Source organism: Palaemon carinicauda, chromosome 37, assembly GCF_036898095.1.
Source record: "Palaemon carinicauda isolate YSFRI2023 chromosome 37, ASM3689809v2, whole genome shotgun sequence".
Taxonomy (NCBI): domain Eukaryota; kingdom Metazoa; phylum Arthropoda; class Malacostraca; order Decapoda; family Palaemonidae; genus Palaemon; species Palaemon carinicauda.
The window spans coordinates 13,425,498-13,447,997 of NC_090761.1; the positions used below are offsets into that span (position 1 = coordinate 13,425,498).

General features: G+C 37.8%; 1 long non-coding RNA gene and 28 other non-coding genes across 30 annotated transcripts in view; 1 reads left to right on the forward strand and 28 right to left on the reverse strand.

Annotated features, from left to right (window-relative positions):
* Positions 1-22,500, forward strand: part of LOC137628990 (uncharacterized) — a 153,668-nt gene that overhangs the window by 19,528 nt on the left and 111,640 nt on the right. The window contains exon 3 of one of the 2 annotated variants that reach the window (XR_011041423.1): positions 20,881-21,041. The exons of the other annotated variant lie outside the window; for it this stretch is intronic. This is a non-coding gene — a long non-coding RNA (uncharacterized lncRNA). The remainder of the gene's footprint in view (positions 1-20,880; positions 21,042-22,500) is intronic. 2 annotated transcript variants of the gene reach the window in all.
* Positions 900-972, reverse strand: TRNAR-UCG (transfer RNA arginine (anticodon UCG)). The gene has a single exon. It is a non-coding gene; the product is annotated as a tRNA-Arg (tRNA).
* Positions 1,059-1,131, reverse strand: TRNAR-UCG (transfer RNA arginine (anticodon UCG)). Its single transcript has one exon. It is a non-coding gene; the product is annotated as a tRNA-Arg (tRNA).
* Positions 1,218-1,290, reverse strand: TRNAR-UCG (transfer RNA arginine (anticodon UCG)). Its single transcript has one exon. It is a non-coding gene; the product is annotated as a tRNA-Arg (tRNA).
* TRNAR-UCG (transfer RNA arginine (anticodon UCG)) lies at positions 1,853-1,925 on the reverse strand. The gene has a single exon. It is a non-coding gene; the product is annotated as a tRNA-Arg (tRNA).
* TRNAR-UCG (transfer RNA arginine (anticodon UCG)) lies at positions 3,125-3,197 on the reverse strand. The gene has a single exon. It is a non-coding gene; the product is annotated as a tRNA-Arg (tRNA).
* On the reverse strand, positions 3,284-3,356 carry TRNAR-UCG (transfer RNA arginine (anticodon UCG)). The gene has a single exon. It is a non-coding gene; the product is annotated as a tRNA-Arg (tRNA).
* Positions 4,958-5,030, reverse strand: TRNAR-UCG (transfer RNA arginine (anticodon UCG)). The gene has a single exon. It is a non-coding gene; the product is annotated as a tRNA-Arg (tRNA).
* On the reverse strand, positions 5,117-5,189 carry TRNAR-UCG (transfer RNA arginine (anticodon UCG)). The gene has a single exon. It is a non-coding gene; the product is annotated as a tRNA-Arg (tRNA).
* Positions 5,276-5,348, reverse strand: TRNAR-UCG (transfer RNA arginine (anticodon UCG)). The gene has a single exon. It is a non-coding gene; the product is annotated as a tRNA-Arg (tRNA).
* Positions 5,435-5,507, reverse strand: TRNAR-UCG (transfer RNA arginine (anticodon UCG)). Its single transcript has one exon. It is a non-coding gene; the product is annotated as a tRNA-Arg (tRNA).
* On the reverse strand, positions 5,912-5,984 carry TRNAR-UCG (transfer RNA arginine (anticodon UCG)). Its single transcript has one exon. It is a non-coding gene; the product is annotated as a tRNA-Arg (tRNA).
* Positions 6,071-6,143, reverse strand: TRNAR-UCG (transfer RNA arginine (anticodon UCG)). The gene has a single exon. It is a non-coding gene; the product is annotated as a tRNA-Arg (tRNA).
* On the reverse strand, positions 6,230-6,302 carry TRNAR-UCG (transfer RNA arginine (anticodon UCG)). The gene has a single exon. It is a non-coding gene; the product is annotated as a tRNA-Arg (tRNA).
* Positions 6,389-6,461, reverse strand: TRNAR-UCG (transfer RNA arginine (anticodon UCG)). The gene has a single exon. It is a non-coding gene; the product is annotated as a tRNA-Arg (tRNA).
* On the reverse strand, positions 6,548-6,620 carry TRNAR-UCG (transfer RNA arginine (anticodon UCG)). Its single transcript has one exon. It is a non-coding gene; the product is annotated as a tRNA-Arg (tRNA).
* On the reverse strand, positions 6,707-6,779 carry TRNAR-UCG (transfer RNA arginine (anticodon UCG)). Its single transcript has one exon. It is a non-coding gene; the product is annotated as a tRNA-Arg (tRNA).
* On the reverse strand, positions 7,184-7,256 carry TRNAR-UCG (transfer RNA arginine (anticodon UCG)). Its single transcript has one exon. It is a non-coding gene; the product is annotated as a tRNA-Arg (tRNA).
* Positions 7,343-7,415, reverse strand: TRNAR-UCG (transfer RNA arginine (anticodon UCG)). Its single transcript has one exon. It is a non-coding gene; the product is annotated as a tRNA-Arg (tRNA).
* TRNAR-UCG (transfer RNA arginine (anticodon UCG)) lies at positions 7,502-7,574 on the reverse strand. Its single transcript has one exon. It is a non-coding gene; the product is annotated as a tRNA-Arg (tRNA).
* On the reverse strand, positions 7,661-7,733 carry TRNAR-UCG (transfer RNA arginine (anticodon UCG)). Its single transcript has one exon. It is a non-coding gene; the product is annotated as a tRNA-Arg (tRNA).
* On the reverse strand, positions 7,979-8,051 carry TRNAR-UCG (transfer RNA arginine (anticodon UCG)). Its single transcript has one exon. It is a non-coding gene; the product is annotated as a tRNA-Arg (tRNA).
* Positions 8,773-8,845, reverse strand: TRNAR-UCG (transfer RNA arginine (anticodon UCG)). The gene has a single exon. It is a non-coding gene; the product is annotated as a tRNA-Arg (tRNA).
* On the reverse strand, positions 8,932-9,004 carry TRNAR-UCG (transfer RNA arginine (anticodon UCG)). The gene has a single exon. It is a non-coding gene; the product is annotated as a tRNA-Arg (tRNA).
* Positions 9,409-9,481, reverse strand: TRNAR-UCG (transfer RNA arginine (anticodon UCG)). The gene has a single exon. It is a non-coding gene; the product is annotated as a tRNA-Arg (tRNA).
* Positions 9,567-9,639, reverse strand: TRNAR-UCG (transfer RNA arginine (anticodon UCG)). The gene has a single exon. It is a non-coding gene; the product is annotated as a tRNA-Arg (tRNA).
* On the reverse strand, positions 10,044-10,116 carry TRNAR-UCG (transfer RNA arginine (anticodon UCG)). The gene has a single exon. It is a non-coding gene; the product is annotated as a tRNA-Arg (tRNA).
* Positions 10,362-10,434, reverse strand: TRNAR-UCG (transfer RNA arginine (anticodon UCG)). The gene has a single exon. It is a non-coding gene; the product is annotated as a tRNA-Arg (tRNA).
* On the reverse strand, positions 11,316-11,388 carry TRNAR-UCG (transfer RNA arginine (anticodon UCG)). Its single transcript has one exon. It is a non-coding gene; the product is annotated as a tRNA-Arg (tRNA).

The following is a 22,500-nucleotide window of genomic DNA, read 5'->3' on the forward strand; positions in this document are numbered from 1 at the left end:
CCGTTAGGCCACACGGCCTGATATACTTCAATGTAATTTTAGAACAAGTAATCTATTAATTATTGATGTCCCTGAATTTAAGTTGATAAAATGAGTGATGTGTCCGACCGTGACAGGACTCGAACCTGCAATCTTCTGATCCGAAGTCCGATGCCTTATCCGTTATGCCACACGGCCTGATATACTTCAATGTGATTTTAGAACAAGTAATCTATTAATCAAGGATGTCACTGAATTTCAGTTGTTAAAATAAGTAATGTGTCCGACCGTGACAGGATTCGAACCTGCAGTCTTTGGATCCGAAGTCTGACGCCTTATCCGTTAGGCCACACGGCCAGATATTTTTCAATGTAATTTGAGACCAAGTTATCTATCAATAAAGGATGCCACTGAATTTCAGTTGTTAAACTAAGTAATGTGTCCGACCGTGACAGGATTCGAACCTGCAGTCTTCGGATCCGAAGTCTGACGCCTTATCCGTTAGGCCACACGGCCAGATATTTTTCAATGTAATTTGAGACCAAGTTATCTATCAATCAAGGAAGTCACTGAATTTAAGTTGATAAAATAAGTAATGTGTCCGACCGTGACAGGATTCGAACCTGCAATCTTCGGATCCGAAGTCCGACGCATTATCCATTAGGCCACACGGCCAGATATACTTCAATGTAATTTGAGACCAAGTAATCTATGAATCAAAGATGACACTGAATTTCAGTTGATAAAATGGGTAATGTGTCCGACCGTGACAGGATTCGAACCTGTAATCTTCAGATCCGAAGTCCGACGCCTTTTCCGTTAGGCCACACGGCCGGATATACTTCAATGTAGTATAAGACCAATTAATCTATCAATCAAGGATGCCGCTGAATTTCAGTTGATAAATTAAGTAATATGTCCGACCGTGACAGGATTCGAACCTGCAATCTTCGGATCCGAAGTCCGACGCCTTATCCGTTAGGCCACACAGCCAGATATACTTCAATGTAATTTTAGAACAAGTAATCTATTATTCAAGGATGCCACTGAATTTCAGTTGATAAAATAGGTAATGTGTCCGACCGTGACAGGATTCGAACCTGTAATCTTCGGATTCGAAGTCCGACGCCTTATCCGTTAGGCCACACAGCCAGATATACTTCAATGTAATTTTAGAACAAGTAATCTATTATTCAAGGATGCCACTGAATTTCAGTTGATAAAATAGGTAATGTGTCCGACCGTGACAGGATTCGAACCTGCAATCTTCGGATCCGAAGTCCGATGCCTTATCCGTTAGGCCACACGGCCAGATATATTTCAATGTAATATGAGACCAAGTAATCTACCAATCAAGGATGCCACTGAATTTCAGTTGATAAAATAAGTAATATGTCCGACCGTGACAGGATTCGAATCTGCAATGTTCGGATCCGAAGTCCGACACCTTATCCGTTAGGCCACACGGCCAGATATACATCAATGTAATTTGAGACCAAGTAACCTAATAATCAAGGATGTCACTGAGTTTCAGTTGATAAAATGTGTAATGTGTTCTACCGTGATAGGATTCGAACCTGCAATCTTGTATTCGAAGTCCGACGCCTTATCCGTTAGGCCACACGGCCAGGTATACTCCATTGTAATTTGAGATCAAGTAATCTATCAATCAAGGATGCAACTGAGTTTCAGTTGATAAAGAAAGTAATGTGTCCGACCGTGACAGGATTCGAACTTGCAATCTTCGGATCCGAAGTCCGACGCCTTATCCATTAGGCCACATGGCCAGGTATATTTCAGTGTAATTTGAGACCAAGTTATCTATCAATCAAGTATGCCACTGAATTTCAGTTGATAAAATATGTAATGTGTCCGACCGTGACAGGATTCGAACCTGCAATCTTCGGATCCGAAGTCCGACGCCTTATCCGTTAGGCCACACGGTCAAATATAATTCATTGTAATTTGAGGCTAAGTTATCTATCAATCAAGTATGCCACTGAATTTCAGTTAATAAAATAAGCAATGTGTCCGACCGTGACAGGATTCGAACCTGCAATCTTCGGATCCGAAGTCTGACGCCTTATCCGTTAGGCCACACGGCCAGATATATTTCAATGTAATTTTAGACCAAGTTATCTATCAATCAAGGATGCCACTGAATGTCAGTTGATAAAATAAGTAATGTGTCCGACCGTGACAGGATTCGAACCTGCAATCTTCGGATCCGAAGTCCGACGCCTTATACATTAGGCCACACGGCCAGGTATATTTCAATGTAATTTAAGACCAAGGTATCTATCAATCAAGGATGCCACTGAATTTCAGTTGATAAAATATGTAATGTGTCCGACTGTGACATGATTCGAACCTGCAATCTTCGGATCCGAAGTCCGACGCCCTATCCGTTAGGCCACACCGCCAGATATACTTCAATGTAATTTGAGACCAAGTAATCTATCAATCAAAGATGACACTGAATTTCAGTTGATAAAATAGGTAATGTGTCCGACCGTGACAGGATTCGAACCTGTAATCTTCGGATCCGAAGTCCGACCCCTTATCCGTTAGCCCACACGGCCAGATATACTTCAATGTAATTTGAGACCTAGTAATCTATATTTGAAGGGTGCTACTGAATTTCAGTTGATGAAATAAGTAATATATCCGACCGTGATAGGATTCGAACCTGCAATCTTCGGATTCAAATTCCGACGCCTTATCCGTTAGGCCTTACGACCAAATATACTTCAATGTAATTTGAGACCAAGTAATCTATCAATCAAGGATGACACTGAATTTTAGTTGATAAAATAGGTATTGTGTCCGACCGTGACAGGAATCGAACCTGTAATCTTCGGATCCGAAGTCCGACACCTTATCTGTTAGGCCACACACCCAGATATACTTCAATGTAATATGAGACCAAATAACCTATCAATCAAGTATGCCACTGAATTTCAGTTGATAAAATAAGTAATATATCCGACCATGACAGGATTCGAACCTGCAATCTTCGGATTCGAAGTACGACGCCTTATCCGTTAGGCCACACGGCCAGATATACTTCAATGTAATTTGAGACCAAGTAATTTATTAATCAAGGATGCCACTGAATTTCAGTTGATAAAATAAGTAATGTGTCCGACCGTGACAGGATTTGAACCTGCAATCTTCGGATCCGAAGTCCGACGCCTTATCCGTTAGGCCACACGGCCAGATATACTTCAATGTATTTTGAGACCAAGTAACCTATCAATCAAGGATGTCACTGAGTTTCAATTGATAAACTGTATAATGTGTTCGACCGTGACAGGATTCGAACCTGCAATCTTCGGATCCGAAGTCCGACGCCTTATCCGTTAGGCCACACGGCCAGATATACTTCAATGTAATTTGAGACCAAGTAACCTATCAATCAAGGATTTCACTGAGTTTCAGTTGATAAAATGTATAATGTGTTCGACCGTGACAGGATTCAAACCTGCCATCTTCGGATCCGAAGTCCGACGCCTTATCCGTTAGGCCACACGGCCATATATACTCCAATGTAATTTGAGATCAAGTAACCTATCAATCAAGGATGTCACTGAGTTTAAGTTGATAAATTGTATAATGTGTTCGACTGTGACAGGATTCAAACCTGCAATCTTCGGATCCGAAGTCCGACGCCTTATCCGTTAGGCCACACGGCCAGATATACTCCAATGTAATTTGAGATCAGGTAATCTATCAATCAAGGATGCAACTGAGTATCAGTTGATAAAATAAGTAATGTGTCCCACCATGACAGGATTCGAACCTGCAATCTTCGGATCCTAAGTCCGACGCCTTATCCGTTAGGCCACGCGGCCAAATACACTTCAATGTAATTTGAGACCAAGTTATCTATCAATCAAGGATGTCACTGAATTTCAGTTGATAAAATAAGTAATGTTTCCGAACGTGACAGGAGTCGAACATGCAATCTTCGGATCCGAAGTCCGACGCCTTATCCGTTAGGCCACACGGCCAGATATACTTCAATTACGCCTTATCCGTTAGGCCACACGGTCATATATACTTCAATTACGCCTTATCCGTTAGGCCACACGGCCAGATATACTTCAATGTAATTTGAGACCAAGTAACCTATCAATATAGGATGTCACTGAGTTTCAGTTGATAAAATGTATAATAAGTTCGACCGTGACAGGATTCTAACCTTCAATCTTCGGATCCGAAGTCCGACGCCTTATCCGTTAGGCCACACGGCCAGATATACTCCAATGTAATTTGAGATCAAGGAACCTATCAATCAAGGATGTCACTGAGTTTAAGTTGATAAATTGTATAATGTGTTAGACCGTGACAGGATTCAAACCTGCAATCTTCGGATCCGAAGTCCGACGCCTTATCCGTTAGGCCACACGGCCAGATGTATTTCAATGTAATTTGAGACCAAGTTATTTATCAATCAAGGATGCCACTGAATTTCAGTTGATAGAATAAGTAATGTGTCCGACCGTGACAGGATTCGAACCTGCAATTTTCGGATCCGAAGTCCGACGCCTTATCCGTTAGGCCACACGGCCAGATATACTTCAATGTAATTTGAGACCAAGTAACCTATCAATCAAGGATGTCACTGAGTTTCAGTTGATAAAATGTATAATGTGTTCGACCGTGACAGAATTCGAACCTGCAATCTTCGGATCCGAAGTCCGACACATTATCCGTTAGGCCACGCGGCCAGATACACTTCAATGTAATTTGAGACCAAGTTATCTATCAATCAAGGATGTCACTGAATTTCAGTTGATAAAATAAGTAATGTGTCCGAACGTGACAGGATTCGAACCTGCAATCTTCGGATCCGAAGTCCGACGCCTTATCCGTTAGGCCACACGGCCAGATATGCTTCCATGTAATTTGAGACCAAGTAACCTATCAATCAAGGATGTCACTGATTTTCATTTGATAAAATGTAAAATGTGTCCGACCATGACAGGATTCGAACCTGCAATCTTCGGATCCGAAGTCCGACGCCTTATCCGTTAGGCCACACGGCCAGATATACTCCAATGTAATTTGAGATCAAGTAACCTATCAATCAAGGAGGTCACTGAGTTTAAGTTGATAAATTTTATAATATGTTCGACCGTGACAGGATTCGAACCTGCAATCTTCGGATCCGAAGTCCGACGCCTTATCCGTTAGGCCACACGGCCAGATATATTTCAATGTAATTTGAGACCAAGTTATCTATCAATCAAGGATGCCACTGAATTTCAGTTGATAAAATAAGTAATGTGTCCGACCGTGACAGGATTCGAACCTGCAATCTTCGGATCCGAAGTCCGACGCCTTATCCGTTAGGCCACACGGCCAGATATACTTCAATGTAATTTGTGACCAAGTAATCTATCAATCAAGGATGTCACTGAGTTTCAGTTGATAAAATGTATAATGTGTTCGACCATGACAGGATTCGAACCTGCAATCTTCGGATTCGAAGTCCGACGCCTTATCCGTTAGGCCACACGGCCAGATATACTCCATTGTAATTTGAGATCAAGTAATCTATCAATCAAGGACGCAACTGAATGTCAGTTGATAAAATAAGTAATGTGTCTGACCGTGACAGGATTCGAATCTGCAATCTTCGGATCCGAAGTCCGACGCCTTATCCGTTAGGCCACACGGCCAGATATACTTCAATGTAATTTGAGACCAAGTAACCTATCAATCAAAGATGTCACTGAGTTTCAGTTGATAAAATGTATAATGTGTTCGACCATGACAGGATTCGAACCTGCAATCTTCGGATCCGAAGTCCGACGTCTTATCTGTTAGGCCACGCGGCCAGATACACTTCAATATAATTTGAGACCAAGTTATCTATCAATCAAGGATGTCACAGAATTTCAGTTGATAAAATAAGTAATGTGTCCGACCGTGACAGGATTCGAACCTGCAATCTTCGGATCCGAAGTCCGACGCCTTATCCGTTAGGCCACACGGCCAGATATATTTTTATGTAATTTGAGACCAAGTTTTCTATCAATCAAGGATGCCACTGAATTTCAGTTGATAAAATAAGTAATGTGTCCGACCGTGGCAGGATTCGAACCTGCAATCTTCGGATCCGAAGTCCGACGCCTTATCCGTTAGGCCACACGGCCAGGTATACTTAAATGTAATTTGAGATCAAGTAACCTATCAATCAAGGATGTCACTGAGTTTCAGTTGATAAAATGTATAATGTGTTCGACCGTGACAGGATTCGAACCTGCAATCTTCGGATCCGAAGTCCGACGCCTTATCCGTTAGGCCACACGGCCAGATATACTCCAATGTAATTTGAGATCAAGTAATCTATCAATCAAGGATGCAACTGAATGTCAGTTGATAAAATAAGTAATGTGTCCGACCGTGGCAGGATTCGAACCTGCAATCTTCGGATCCGAAGTCCGACGCCTTATCCGTTAGGCCACACGGCCAGATATATTTCAATGTAATTTTAGATCAAGTTTTCTATCAATCAAGGGTGCCACTGAATTTCAGTTGATAAAATAATTAATGTGTCCGACCGTGACAGGATTCGAACCTGCAATCTTCGGATCCGAAGTCCGACGCCTTATCCGTTAGGCCACACGGCCACATATACTTCAATGTAATATGAGACCAAGTAACCTATCAATCAAGGATGTCACTGAGTTTTAGTTGATAAAATGTATAATGTGTTCGACCGTGACAGGATTCGAACCTGCAATCTTCGGATCCGAAGTCCGACGCCTTATCCGTTAGGCCACACAGCCAGATATACTCCAATGTAATTTGAGATCAAGTAATCTATCAATCAAGGATGCAACTGAATTTCAGTTGATAAAATAAGTAATGTGTCCGACCGTGACAGGATTCGAATCTGCAATCTTCGGATCCGAAGTCCGACGCCTTATCCGTTAGGCCACACGGCCAGATATACTTCAATGTAATTTGAGACCAAGTTATCTAACAATCAAGGATGTCACAGAATTTCAGTTCATAAAATAAGTATTGTGTCCGACCGTGACAGGATTCGAACCTGCAATCTTCGGATCCGAAGTCCGACGCCTTATGTGTTAGGCCACACGGCCAGATATACTCCAATGTAATTTGAGACCAAGTTTTCTATCAATCAAGGATGCCACTGAATTTCAGTTGATAAAATAAGTAATGTGTCCGACCGTGGCAGGATTCGAACCTGCAATCTTCGGATCCGAAGTCCGACGCCTTATCCGTTAGGCCACACGGCCAGGTATACTTAAATGTAATTTGAGACCAAGTAACCTATCAATCAAGGATGTCACTGAGTTTCAGTTGATAAAATGTATAATGTGTTCGACCGTGACAGGATTCGAACCTGCAATCTTCGGATCCGAAGTCCGACGCCTTATCCGTTAGGCCACACGGCCAGATATACTCCAATGTAATTTGAGATCAAGTAATCTATCAATCAAGGATGCAACTGAATGTCAGTTGATAAAATAAGTAATGTGTCCGACCGTGGCAGGATTCGAACCTGCAATCTTCGGATCCGAAGTCCGACGCCTTATCCGTTAGGCCACACGGCCAGATATATTTCAATGTAATTTTAGATCAAGTTTTCTATCAATCAAGGGTGCCACTGAATTTCAGTTGATAAAATAATTAATGTGTCCGACCGTGACAGGATTCGAACCTGCAATCTTCGGATCCGAAGTCCGACGCCTTATCCGTTAGGCCACACGGCCACATATACTTCAATGTAATATGAGACCAAGTAACCTATCAATCAAGGATGTCACTGAGTTTTAGTTGATAAAATGTATAATGTGTTCGACCGTGACAGGATTCGAACCTGCAATCTTCGGATCCGAAGTCCGACGCCTTATCTGTTAGGCTACACAGCCAGATATACTCCAATGTAATTTGAGATTAAGTAATCTATCAATCAAGGATGCAACTGAATGTCAGTTGATAAAATAAGTAATGTGTCCGACCGTGACAGGATTCGAACCTGCAATCTTCGGATCCGAAGTCCGACGCCTTATCCGTTAGGCCACACGGCCAGATATATTTCAATGTAATTTAGACCAAGTTTTCTATCAATCAAGGGTGCCACTGAATTTCAGTTGATAAAATAAGTAATGTGTCCGACCGTGACAGGATTCGAATCTGCAATTTTCGGATCCGAAGACCGACGCCTTATCCGTTAGGCCACACGGCCAGATATACTTCAATGTAATTTGAGACCAAGTAACCTATCAATCAAAGATGTCACTGAGTTTCAGTTGATAAAATGTATAATGTGTTCGACCATGACAGGATTCGAACCTGCAATCTTTGGATCTGAAGTCCGACGTCTTATCTGTTAGGCCACGCGGCCAGATACACTTCAATGTAATTTGAGACCAAGTTATCTATCAATCAAGGATGTCACAGAATTTCAGTTGATAAAATAAGTAATGTGTCCGACCGTGACAGGATTCGAACCTGTAATCTTCGGATCCGAAGTCCGACGCCTTATCTGTTAGGCCACACGGCCAGATATAATTTTATGTAATTTGAGACCAAGTTTTCTATCAATCAAGGATGCCACTGAATTTCAGTTGATAAAATAAGTAATGTGTCCGACCGTGGCAGGATTCGAACCTGTAATCTTCGGATCCGAAGTCCGACGCCTTATCCGTTAGGCCACACGGCCAGGTATACTTAAATGTAATTTTAGACCAAGTAACCTATCAATCAAGGATGTCATTGAGTTTCAGTTGATAAAATGTATAATGTGTTCGACCGTGACAGGATTCGAACCTGCAATCTTCGGATCCGAAGTCCGATGCCTTATCCGTTAGGCCACACGGCCAGATATACTCCAATGTAATTTGAGATCAAGTAATCTATCAAATAAGGATGCAACTGAATGTCAGTTGATAAAATAAGTAATGTGTCCGACCGTGGCAGGATTCGAACCTGCAATCTTCGGATCCGAAGTCCGACGCCTTATCCGTTAGGCCACACGGCCAGATATATTTCAATGTAATTTTAGACCAAGTTTTCTATCAATCAAGGATGCCACTGAATTTCAGTTGATAAAATAAGTAATGTGTCCGACCGTGACAGGATTCGAACCTGCAATCTTCGGATCCGAAGTCTGACGCCTTATCCGTTAGGCCACACGGCCAGATATACTCCTATGTAATTTGAGACCAAGTAACCTATCAATCAAGGATGTCACTGAGTTTCAGTTGATAAAATGTATAATGTGTTCGACCGTGACAGGATTCGATCCTGCAATCTTCGGATCCGAAGTTCGACGCCTTATGTGTTAGGCCACACAGCCAGATATACTCCAATGTAATTTGAGATCAAGTAATCTATCAATCAAGGATGCAACTGAATGTCAGTTGATAAAATAAGTAATGTGTCCGACCGTGGCAGGATTCGAACCTGCAATCTTCGGATCCGAAGTCCGACGCCTTATCCGTTAGGCCACACGGCCAGATATATTTCAATGTAATTTGAGACCAAGTTATCTATCAATCAAGGATGCCACCTAATTCAGTTGTTAAAATAAGTAAAGTGTCCGACCGTGACAGGATTCGAACCTGCAATCTTCGGATCCGAAGTCCGACGCCTTATCCGTTAGGCCACACGGCCAGGTATACTTCAATGTAATTTGAGACCAAGTTATCTATCAATCAAGAATGCCACTGAATTTCAGTTGATAAAATAAGTAATGTGTCTGACCGTGACAGGATTCGAACCTGCAATCTTCGGATACGAAGTCCGACGCCTTATCCGTTAGGCCACACGGCCAGATATACTCCAATGTAATTTGAGATCAAGTAATCTATCAATCAAGGATGCAACTGAATTTCAGTTGATAAAATAAGTAATGTGTCCGACCGTGGCAGGATTCGAACCTGCAATCTTTGGATCCGAAGTCCGACGCCTTTTCCGTTAGGCCACACGGCCAGATATATTTCAATGTAATTTTAGACCAAGTTTTCTATCAATCAAGGGTGCCACTGAATTTCAGTTGATAAAATAAGTAATGTGTCCGACCGTGACAGGATTCGAACCTGCAATCTTCGGATCCGAAGTCCGACGCCTTATCCGTTAGGCCACACGGCCAGATATACTTCAATGTAATATGAGACCAAGTAACCTATCAATCAAGGATGTCACTGAGTTTCAGTTGATAAAATGTATAATGTGTTCGACCGTGACAGGATTCGAACCTGCAATCTTCGGATCCGAAGTCCGACGCCTTATATGTTAGGCCACACAGCCAGATATACTCCAATGTAATTTGAGATCAAGTAATCTATCAATCAAGGATGCAACTGAATGTCAGTTGATAAAATAAGTAATGTGTCCGACCATGGCAGGATTCGAACCTGCAATCTTCGGATCCGAAGTCCGACGCCTTATCCGTTAGGCCACACGGCCAGATATATTTCAATGTAATTTGAGACCAAGTTTTCTCTCAATCAAGGATGCCACTGAATTTCAGTTGATAAAATAAGTAATGTGTCCAACCGTGACAGGATTCGAACCTGCAATCTTCGGATCCGAAGTCCGACGCCTTATCCGTTAGGCCACACGGCCAGATATACTCCAATGTAATTTGAGACCAAGTAACCTATCAATCAAGGATGTCACTGAGTTTCAGTTGATAAAATGTATAATGTGTTCGACCGTGACAGGATTCGATCCTGCAATCTTCGGATCCGAAGTCCGACGCCTTATGTGTTAGGCCACACAGCCAGATATACTCCAATGTCATTTGAGATCAAGTAATCTATCAATCAAGGATGCAACTGAATGTCAGTTGATAAAATAAGTAATGTGTTCGACCGTGGCAGGATTCGAACCTGCAATCTTCGGATCCGAAGTCCGACGCCTTATGTGTTAGGCCACACAGCCAGATATACTCCAATGTCATTTGAGATCAAGTAATCTATCAATCAAGGATGCAACTAAATGTCAGTTGATAAAATAAGTAATGTGTTCGACCGTGGCAGGATTCGAACCTGCAATCTTCGGATCCGAAGTCCGACGCCTTATGTGTTAGGCCACACAGCCAGATATACTCCAATGTCATTTGAGATCAAGTAATCTATCAATCAAGGATGCAACTGAATGTCAGTTGATAAAATAAGTAATGTGTCCGACCGTGGCAGGATTCGAACCTGCAATCTTCGGATCCAAAGTCCGACGTCTTATGTGTTAGGCCACACAGCCAGATATACTCCAATGTCATTTAAGATCAAGTAATCTATCAATCAAGGATGCAACTGAATGTCAGTTTATAAAATAAGTAATGTGTTCGACCGTGGCAGGATTCGAACCTGCAATCTTCGGATCCGAAGTCCGACGCCTTATCCGTTAGGCCACACGGCCAGATATTCATGTTTGGGAATTGAAACGAAGTAATTTGTTAATCATGGATGTCATGGAATATGAATTGTGTACATTTTTTTAAATGGCCTGTTACGATTGCGTCAGCAATATATTTAATCTGTTCATCTGTGAATTGTCTCGCATTGCTATTGCAGCAAGTTTCCTGAAACCTTGAAATATTTTAATTGACATATGTAGATATGGATATCTGACTCATACACACATTTTACACATGCATGTACTGCATATATAATTATAAATGTTTAAATACACATACACACATATATATATATATATAATATACATATATGTATATATATATAAATATTTATATATATACATATATATATAAATATTTATATATATAAATATTTATATATATATATGTATATATATATATATATATATATATATATATATATATATATATATATATATTCAGAGTGTATGCATTTGTAAGAGAAACCAAAGAAATCTAGTAAACTGACCAGTTTCGACCAATTCACATAGGTACTGTATATGGTCTACGAAAAGTTGTTTTTATGTTGATTTGTTTTGTATTAAAGGTGTGTTAATTTCTTTTATAAACGATTCCTTGGATCTTATTTCATATAAGTGCAAGTCTAATGACTGAATTAGTTTACATGAATTTCAATTGGCTGCCGTTCTTGCTGTAGTTTCCTCTTGGTGATCAGTATCCAAAGTGTTGTTCTATGTGCCTTCCAATGCCCCTCAGTAATTCTTTACCTCTGCCAACGAAGTTGGGAGGAGGTTTTGTTTTCGCCCCTGTCTGTTTGTGTGTCCGTTTGTCTGATTTTGTGTCCGTTTGTGTGTTTGTGAGTGAACAACTTTCTGGCCACAATTTTACTCATAGAGTAGTGAAACTTTTAGGGATTGTTATTCTTCTCTTGTACTTCTCTTTCTCCCTATTTCCTTAATCTTTCCCTTCCCGAGTACCTGCCTTTGAGCTATAAATTGGATTGTATCCAGGGGTACTCTTCCTTTCCCCATATTCCCCACTTCCCTATTATTATTATTATTATTATTGTTATTATTATTATTATTATTATTATTATTATTATGTTTAGACATGGAAGTGATTCAGTTTTGAAAGTCCTAGGTCAAAGGTCAAGGTCGAAAAATAAGCTGCCGTTGAGGAGGTCACAATTTTACTCATAAATAAGTGAACCTTCGGGAATTATTTGTCATGTTGAGACGCGGAAGGGATTCAATTTTGAAAGTCCGAGGTCAAGGTCTAGAAATAACCGGCCTTGGTGGAGGTCTGCACTATCAGAGTGCTTTTCTAGTGTTTGTGTGATTTACAATGTTGATATCTAGAATCTTCCTCCTGTGCAGACAATCTTTTTCGCAAAAATAAGGATGACTAACTCCATTTTAAAGGTTTAAAGGCTGCTCGTGAATGGCAAATGCAAGGGACAGTGACATTGCTCTATCAAGCAAGACAGTCCCTAGAGACTGACCATATATACATATGATCAGCTCCCGAGCCCCCTCTCCACCCAATCTAGGACTGGGGAGGGCCAGGCGATGGCTGCTTATGACTCAGCAGATAGACCTATGGGCTCCAACTCTCCATGCTTAGCTCACCAGGTTGGTGAGGTTGCAACGACCAAATTAACTAACGATATTGAGCAGGACTCGAACCCCGGTCTGGCGTTTACCAGTCAGGGACATTACCGCATCGGCTACCATCTTGAACAAAAATCCTAGAGTTCTGAAAGCCATATTTGACATAAATTATTTTGTGTTCAAATAATCTGTGTGATAGGAAACGGCAGTTTGTTCCCTGTTAACTTTGTTGCAACCTCCACATGTTACTGTGTAAATTCTTGATTCGATATTCTCTATGGTTCAGGGGTAAGAAAAAACAAAGCTTTGGCATTCTTAATTACATTTATACATTTCTACGTCGTATGGTTTTTGAAGTAGGCCTATCTTTTGTCCTTCGTTGTATGATATCTATTTCATATTATATTAGCTTATTTCATGACTTTTTCGATAGCATACGTTGGAGCAGCGGGATGAGTTGTCAACGGATAACTTCTTTTTTCGGTTTATTTAAGTAGGATTGGGAGCACATTCTTAATATTTTGAGAAGAATAAACATACTAGTTACTCCATCTTAACTGGAATTTCATAACTCAGGGAATGTAAGAAACAAAGAAAGTTGGTTTTCTATACACAATGAAGTTTTAAAACAGATTGTTCATAGTCTTCCCATTCCACCTGGAATTTTGGGCTAGGGAGTGACTGAAAAAACTCTATGCATTGAAGATATCGAAGTTTGAGAAATTATATTTTATATTTCAAAACTCAAATCTGAATCTTGGGTCCGGAAAATTATCAGAAATGCTGAACTTTGAGAAATAAAGAAAATTGAGGAACTAAAATATATTGTAAAATCCCGTCATCACTCGTGGAGGACAAAGGAAAGAGCTATTTATAGGCTTGTTTAAGTTTATGAAAATTTGTGGAATTAAACCGTAGTTTTGTGCTAATGATTCACTAATCACCCTCAAGAGATGTCATTTGAAAGTTTTTTCATATATAGAAAAAAAAATTCCACTTGTCAACCTGATAGAAAATTGATATTTTTTGTACTTAATTAAATTCGATCGTATTAAAAAAAAAATAAAAATAAAAACATGTTGAGGAAATTCAAGCAATTGAGGACTGCAAACTAACATATATCTTCCATAAAGTACAATGAGAATATACGAAAAGCTGACGAACAATTTTGTAATATTTTCGAAAGATATGAAAAGAAATTTATGTATACATTTTACACCAAGTTGTTGATTAAGAAAGGGCCGCTTGCCATACCTCCTCTCGTCTTCTAAATCTGTGTGAAGGAAGAAGCGGAAGATGTGGAAAGCAATTAAAGCCGTGACAGCTATGCCCCTTGTATTTCACCTCTCCGAACTGGAATGTGGGGGGTGGGGGTGGGGGGCAGGGAAAAAGGCTAGAAAAAAATGTCACCGTGGAAACTCATTAAGAGGTAAAGAAAGAAAACTTAGGTCTTTTCGTTTTCAGGATTGATCAATGTTCACTTCTTCATCGGTATTACATGTACTGTATGTGCGTGTTTGTATATTTATATATATATATATATATATATATATATATATATATATATATATATATATATATTTGTATACATCATATATATGTATATATGTGTATATATATATATATATATATATATATATATATATATATATGTGTGTGTGTATATATATCATATATATATGTATATATGCGTGTGTGTGTATTATTATTACTAGCTAAGCAGCTACAACCCTAGTTGAAAAAGCAAGATGCTAAAAGACTAAGGGCTCCAACAGGGAAAAATAGCCCAGTGAGGAAAGGAAATAAGGAAATAAATAAACAATGTAAGTAATGAAAAATTAGAATGAAGTATTTTAAAAACATTAACAGCATTAAAACAGATATTTGCGTACACACATATTCACATTAATACATGCATAATAATCCTCCCCTTAATAATAGAGCAAGTGGATGAGAATGTATATGTAAATATGTTTCTTTCATGTCACCCTGAGTGGAATGAAAAGAGTTAGTCATACCCAGGTGAGAGGGGGTACCCTGAGGGGTACATTTGGAAACCACAATCTTCCTCTAATTGCTTGAGGCCATTCGATTTTATTCATCTCCTCCCACGCCTATTGACGCAAAGGGTTTCGATTAAATTTCGCCAGGTGTCTCTAACTTGAGCTTTTAAATCAATACTTTTCCATTCATCATCATCTACTTCACGCTTCATAGTCCTCAGCCATGTAGGCCTGGGTCTCCCAACTCTTCTAGTGCCGTGTGGAACCCAATTAAAAGTTTGGCGAACTCTATTGGGGAGTGCGAAGAGCATGCCCAAACCATCAACATCTACCCCTCACCACGATTTCGTAAAGATATGGCACTCGGATAATCTCTTATAATTTCATTTCTAATCCTGTCCTGCCATTTAACTCTCAATATTCGTCCTAGGGATTTGTTCTTAAATCTACAAAATCGTTTGGAGATTGTTTCATTTTTATACCATGACTCATCTTCACATGTAAAATCGATCTCACTAAACTGATGTATAGCCTGATATTTATATGTAAATTCGGGCAATTTGATTTCTAAAATTTACTCAACATAATAGCCAGTGTCATTTATTTTTTCAGACTCATTAAACTTCATTTCTAAAGATATCACAGTTCCTAAATATTTGAATGATTCTACTTTATTAATCCTTTCTCCTTCCTATGATATTTCATGTTAGATTACATATTCTGTTTCCGTCATCTGTCTTTCTCCTATTTATGTTGAGCCCAAGCTCCTGTGATGTTTCATGCATTCTGGTAAGCAAGCATCGAGAATTGCAAATCCTGTGATGTTCTACTAATAAGGACAGTCATCAACATACTCTGTCAGCTAATTTCCTGTTGCCAATCCAATTCAATATTTCTTCGCCCGCCATCCCCAACTATTCTATGCATTACAAAATCCATGCGGAAGATAAACAACATAGTGGCAACACATTCCCTTCGAGTACTCCACTGCTCACTGGAAATTCATTTTCTACTATTAAAGGATTGCTATGCTCATGAACCGGCTTAATTAAATTTACATATTTAAGACTAACTCCATAATAACGCACAACAAAGATTTTATTTATGAAAATTTAAAATCTATTGCTTTATTTCTACTCTTTGAGGGAAGATGGGCTTATAAATATTTTTCTCTTTATAAATCCAATACTTATGAAAATACGAATTTTTTAAAATGTCATGAATAGAATCTTCGGTGGTGACTTAAATCATGGTGTATCAGTTTGTAAATGTAAACGTATAAATGTGTATAATTAATAACAGAATTTATGAAATAATCTAGCAAAAACACGGAAAGTTAGGCTTTGAATTATTCTAGGTATCCTTATATATCATATTACTGATGCGTATTTTTGTACGGTGATTTTCATTTTCATTTTGAGAGACACTTATTCTAATCGACTAAGACATCAAAGGCGTATTTTCTTTTCTATCATAGATTTATTCATTCACATTTGTATAAGATCCAAGTTTGAACAGGAAGTTTACTCTTTGAATATTGCTGCACTTAAGTTAAAACATTATTTTATTTTAGGTATTAGTAACTGGATAATATTAGCCCCTGCCATTTTAGTGTTTTTCTTTTGAATGGTTTCTTATCCATCTGCCAGTCATTAGATACTGCAGGGCACTCATGGTCTAGACCGACTCGGCTTTTGTTTTACTTCAATGCATATATATTTTCCATTTCAATTATCAAACTTTACTTCTGGATTACTATTTAGAATATTACTTTTGTATTCTAAATATATCTTATTTGGAGTCTTATGTTGGTGAGAAAGATACTATAAGTTTTCTGATTCAGCATAGCAAGGTTTCCTCACTTTCCCCTCGTGCTATTTCTTTATTGATTCTTCATCCTTACAGATGGCTGTTAGATCTACCAGGCTTCAACTTTTTGTTTAAATCGTTAATCATTTCCATAACTTAGCTTTGACATTCTCCCTTTAATCCTGATAGTTATACACTTTTAAAGGTATGGGTGTCTGGTTTGAGTTTCAGTTCCATCAGAATACATGCTTACCAGCACGTCAGCCGGGCAAGTCCAACCACCCAACTGGTGTGCCAAACCACAGCATTGGCCTTCCCAGTAAACAGTTTAAACTCACGTTACCGGGCAAGGATCGTTCTGTTGTCATGCGAATTCTAGGCGAACACTATTCCTGTGAAGAGAAGTTTTTTTTTTTATTTTCCAATTAGATAAATTATTTGAAGTACAATACTGATGTTGATTTTCACAAGAATGACAAATCACAATCTGCATAAAAGATTATGGTTGGCGGCAACTCTCAAGATTACAGCTGTGCGCGAGACATTTATGGCCTTTGTTGTTGTGCTTCCAGTTTAATATAAAACTACGACCCACTTAAAACGTCGAACGATTTTCACGTCTATTGTTTAATATGGTTTATATACAGTATATATATATATATATATATATATATATATATATATATATATATATATATATATATATATATATATATATATATATATATAATATATATATATAATATATATATATATATATATATATATACTGTATATATATATTTATATATGTATATAAAGTATATATATATATATATATATATATATATATATATATATATATATATATATATATATATGTAGCCTCTCTCTCTCTCTCTCTCTCTCTCTCTCTCTCTCTCTCTCTCTCTCTCTCTCTCTCTCTATATATATATATATATGTATGTATATATATATATGTGTGTGTGTGCAAAAATAAAGATATTTGTTAATCGTTTTCCGAAAGTTAAGCGTGGAAGTTACCATCGTTGTGTAATTTTTGTATAACTCCTTTTTTTTTAATACGCGAAAATAGCAAGAAGACCGATATTGACATATTGAAAGGTAAAAAATAACTGAATTTTTCCCGCAGACTGAAATTGTGTATTTCAGCAAAATCAATAAAATTTTCATGAATAAGATCGTTGTGCATTGGGCATGCAGACACGTCGTTTACACGCAGACCATCATTGCCTATTCTGTCGAAATGCTCTCCTAGAGGTTATTGCAACGTTTGTAACTCGATTTAGGGGAGCGTTTGCCTTCAGTCCGATTTAGGGGAGCGTTTGCTTCCGCGAGTATTGCGTAATTACAAAGAACTGACAACGTCATTTTCGTTATCCTTCTCTTCTATATCCTTAATATACTCCGCGGAATAAACTCTCCTCATTTCATGGAATTGCTTGGCTATGTTTTAATGACAGTTTATGTAATTAGAACGTTATCGATAATGTTAAAACTTGCTTTTGTATTCATTTAAAAAAAAACCTTTGACCTGATTTACCACGGTAGTGTACTTTGAACTTTAGTTATGATAATTAACTGGTTTATTTTTCATAATTAATGTTAGTTTTTTATAATTAATGGTAAAGTTTATTAGAAAAAAATGTTTACACCTAATTAGTGGTTGGATTCAGGTAAACAATTATGTTAAATATAAACCCTTATATAAACTACTGTTTCCTTTGACTAGATCTCTATTTTTTAATTGTGAGTACGAATCGGTATACTTTTGTATCTGTATGCCTACACATCTAATCAACTAGAATAGGCCAAGGATCAGATGAATTTGTTCCCGGAGGATGCTAAATTGGGATTATTTCTTTTTAAATAACTAATCATATTAAAGCCGTAGGGCTTTGGTTTGTATCAAGTTAAGAGTAAAATGTTGGTATCATGCCTCTTGAGATCAACAATTTGATTCCTCTTGATTTTTTTTTCTTTCTCCAAGAATTAAATCCTTGGTTTTTATTTATCTTAACATTACTTCGTTGATTCTTTGCTGTTAATAGTAAATAATTAAATTGCTCATCAATGAATACTACATTCATATACAACTGAAATAAGGATCCTCGAATTAGGTAATAATAAAGCTTATTGCCAATTTAGTATCAGGTAAAAAGGTCTATGACAGTGTTTGAAGGACTAAATAGGATAAGGATAAAGCAGGTACCCGCAAGAAACCTCTTAAATAAAATTTGCCATGAAGCTGGTATTCTCTGTGTTGTACACCTCCCAACATTCTGATTCTAAAATACTGCTTGATACAACAAGACTTTTGCAATTAAAAAAAAAAAATCTTAAAAACTATCCCTAGACTTTTTTTTCCACGGTGGTCGTTCCAGACCATAGCTTTAAAACCCATGATGTCGCTCACGAAAATGTCACAAAGGATATTGTTATATGCAGCAAGGTTTTAGAATCGGAAGGATGGAAGATGTGCACAATTATTATTATTATTATTATTATTATTATTATTATTATTAGCTAAGCTACAACCCCAATTGGAAAAGCATGATGCTATAAGTCCAAGGGCTCCAACAGGAAAAAATAGCCCAGTGAGGAAAGGAAATAAACAAAAGATCTGAGAAAAAATTAACAATTAAAATAAGATGTTTTAAAAACAGTAACAAAATCAAAACAGATATTTCATATATAAATTGTAAGAAGACTTATGTCAGCCTGTTCAACATAAAACATTTACTGCAAGTTTGAACTTTTGGAAGTTCAATCGATTCAACACCCAATTAGGAAGATCACTCCACAACTACACAGAATACTAGCACACGACATATTTATCTAATATGTTTCTAGCGGGTACCTGCTTGACCTTTGACTTTACTGCATCTACAGTATACAAATCTGTACTACTGGCTAGTACTTTGGTGCGTGTTCGCCAAGCATTTACATGACAGCAGATCGATCCCAGTCCGGGCCCGTAAGTTTAAGCTGTTAACTGGGGAAACCACTGCTGTAGTAGGGCACCTCAGTGGGTGGTTGGTCTTGCCCGGCTGACGTTCAGGTGAGCATGTATTCTGATGAAATTCTAACTGAAACCAGAGACCTTCTGGACTTTAAGTCTCTCAACCTTTTGGCGATGGGTTGGTCTGTAGTATAGCTTTCCATTAAGTAACGAAATCTGCAAAGTATTGCAAAACATTACTAACAGTAAACGTAACTGTTTTTCATTTCTGACCTAGACTAAATTTGTACTTTGAATGTATGTTTCAGTTAGAAAGAATTGTTTGTAAAATGCATCATATTTGAAACGGGCACCCTGATAATATATTCATAATAATGGATCTGATTAGAACTGTTGGAAGTGTAGATTCAGGTCTGAAATCCTTAGGGGTTACAATATTGAGATTGATAATGTAAAGGCGACCTTCAAGAAAGTTAGGTAGCCAAAAATATAAATAGAATATTAGGTCATCATTAGTTATTGTTATAACTTCTGCCAACGAAGTTGGAGAGCAAGTTATGTTTTCGCCGTTGTTTGTCTGTTTGTTTGTTTGTATGTGAACAGCTTCCTGGCCACAATTTTACTAAGAGTAGTGAAACTTTCAGTGATTAATTGCAACATTGAGACGTGGAAGTGATTCAATTTTGAAAGTCCTAAGTCAAGGTCGAGCCAAAGGTCAAGAAATAAACTGCCGTGGCAGAGGTCTGTGCTCTATTGAGTGCCCCTCTAGTTGTTGTTATTATTATTATTATTATTATTATTATTATTATTATTATTATTATTATTATTATTATTATTATTATTAGCTAAGCTACAACCCTAGTTAGAGAAGCAGGATGCTATAAGACCAAGGTCTCCAACAATAAAATATAGCCCAGTGAGGAAAGGAAATAAATAAACTATGTTATGAGAAATAATGAACCATTAAAATAGAATATTTTAAGAACAGTAAAACCGATCTTTCGTATATAAACTATAAAGAGACTTGTGTCAGCCTGGTCAACAGAAAAAACATTTGCTTTGCAGTATAAGATTGGAATTTAATGTATCGAACTGATTATCAAAATTTTAAAATCAGAACATTTACAGATTCAGCGGCAAAGAACGTGATGAAGTTCAGCATTTGAAAGAATAAAAGATTATAAAAGAAGAACAATTCCGTTAGCCACCTTATGAGGTTATCATCACGCGAAATTTATCAAGTAGCATGTTCAACACCGGCAGAAACGATGATGCTTTTCATCTGATAGGTAGGTGTAAGCTTATTGAGGGTGTCTAGAACTATTAATAGAGAATGCCTTTTTAGCCATTCTTTTTTATTTTATTTGCATTGAAGCATGTGCTCTTGTATGTGGCATAGCTGATCGATGTTAACAATCAAATGTGGTTGATTTAGAAAAGGTAGAAGTTGTACTGACTAAATATTCATTTTGAGACAAGTTGTACAGCAATGTGTAGAATATAGAAATCCACTTTTGATGGCATTTGTGGACTATGAAAAAGCCTTTGATAGTGTGCATTGGGCAATTCAGTGGAAAGTCCTGCGTTATTATGGAATTCCGCTTAAATATGTAAATTTGATGAAGTCTGTTCATGAGCATAGCAAATGGAAAGTTCATGTTAGTTTAATCCTATCCAAATGAATTTGCAGTGAAGAGCGGAATACTCCAAAGAAATATGTTGTCACCTATGTTGTTTGTCCTCCACCTGGATTTTTGCAATGTGTAGTACAGTTGGAGATGTTGAAGGATTAGACTGGATTGGTAATAGGAAATTAGCTGATCGAGAATATGCTGATGATGTTGTTCTTATTAGCAGAACACCACAGGTTTTGCAATGTTTGTTTACGACAATTTCTTGGAATATCACAGGATGTTGGGCTCAAGATAAATAAAAGAAAGACAGAAATGATGAGAACGGAGTATGCAATGGAAGATGAAATATCATTGGAAGGAGAAAGGATTAATGAGGTAGAATCCTTTAAGTATTTAGGAACAATGATCTCCAAAAAGGTCTTTAGAATTAGAGTTTAGTGAAAGACTGAAAAAAACAAACCAGACAATGGCTAGCTTATGTAAAATTTGGAAATAAAATCGCCTGAAATTATATATAAAAATCAGACTATATATCAGTTTAGTAGGATCGATGTTACTCTATGGACATGAGTCATGATATGACAATGAAACAGTCTCCAACAGATTTAGTAGATTTTAGAACAAAATCCTCAGAAGGATATTGGAGGTTAAATTGCAGGACAGGATTAGAAATTAAATGATGAGATGATGATGAGGGGTAGATGAAAATGGTTTAGGCATTTCTTTCAGTTCACCAAACGTTTAACTGGGCTTCACAAGGCACTATAAGAGTTGGGATACTCAGGCCTACATGGCTGAAAACCATGAAGCGTGAAGTAGGAGATGGTGTGTGAGAAGTATTGAATTAGAAGCTCCAGACAGAAACGACTGGTGAAATCTAACCGAGGCCCTTTGCGTCAATAGGCATAGGAGTAGATGATGATAAATTTATATATATATATATATATATATATATATATATATATATATATATATATATATATATATACATGCTTTACTATCAAAAGGATCACGTGACTATGGCAATAGCCAGTAGAAAATAATGAAATACTTTAGTACCTACCGCTTACGTGCATTTTGATGCACACTTCTTCACGGTACAACAAAAAGTACT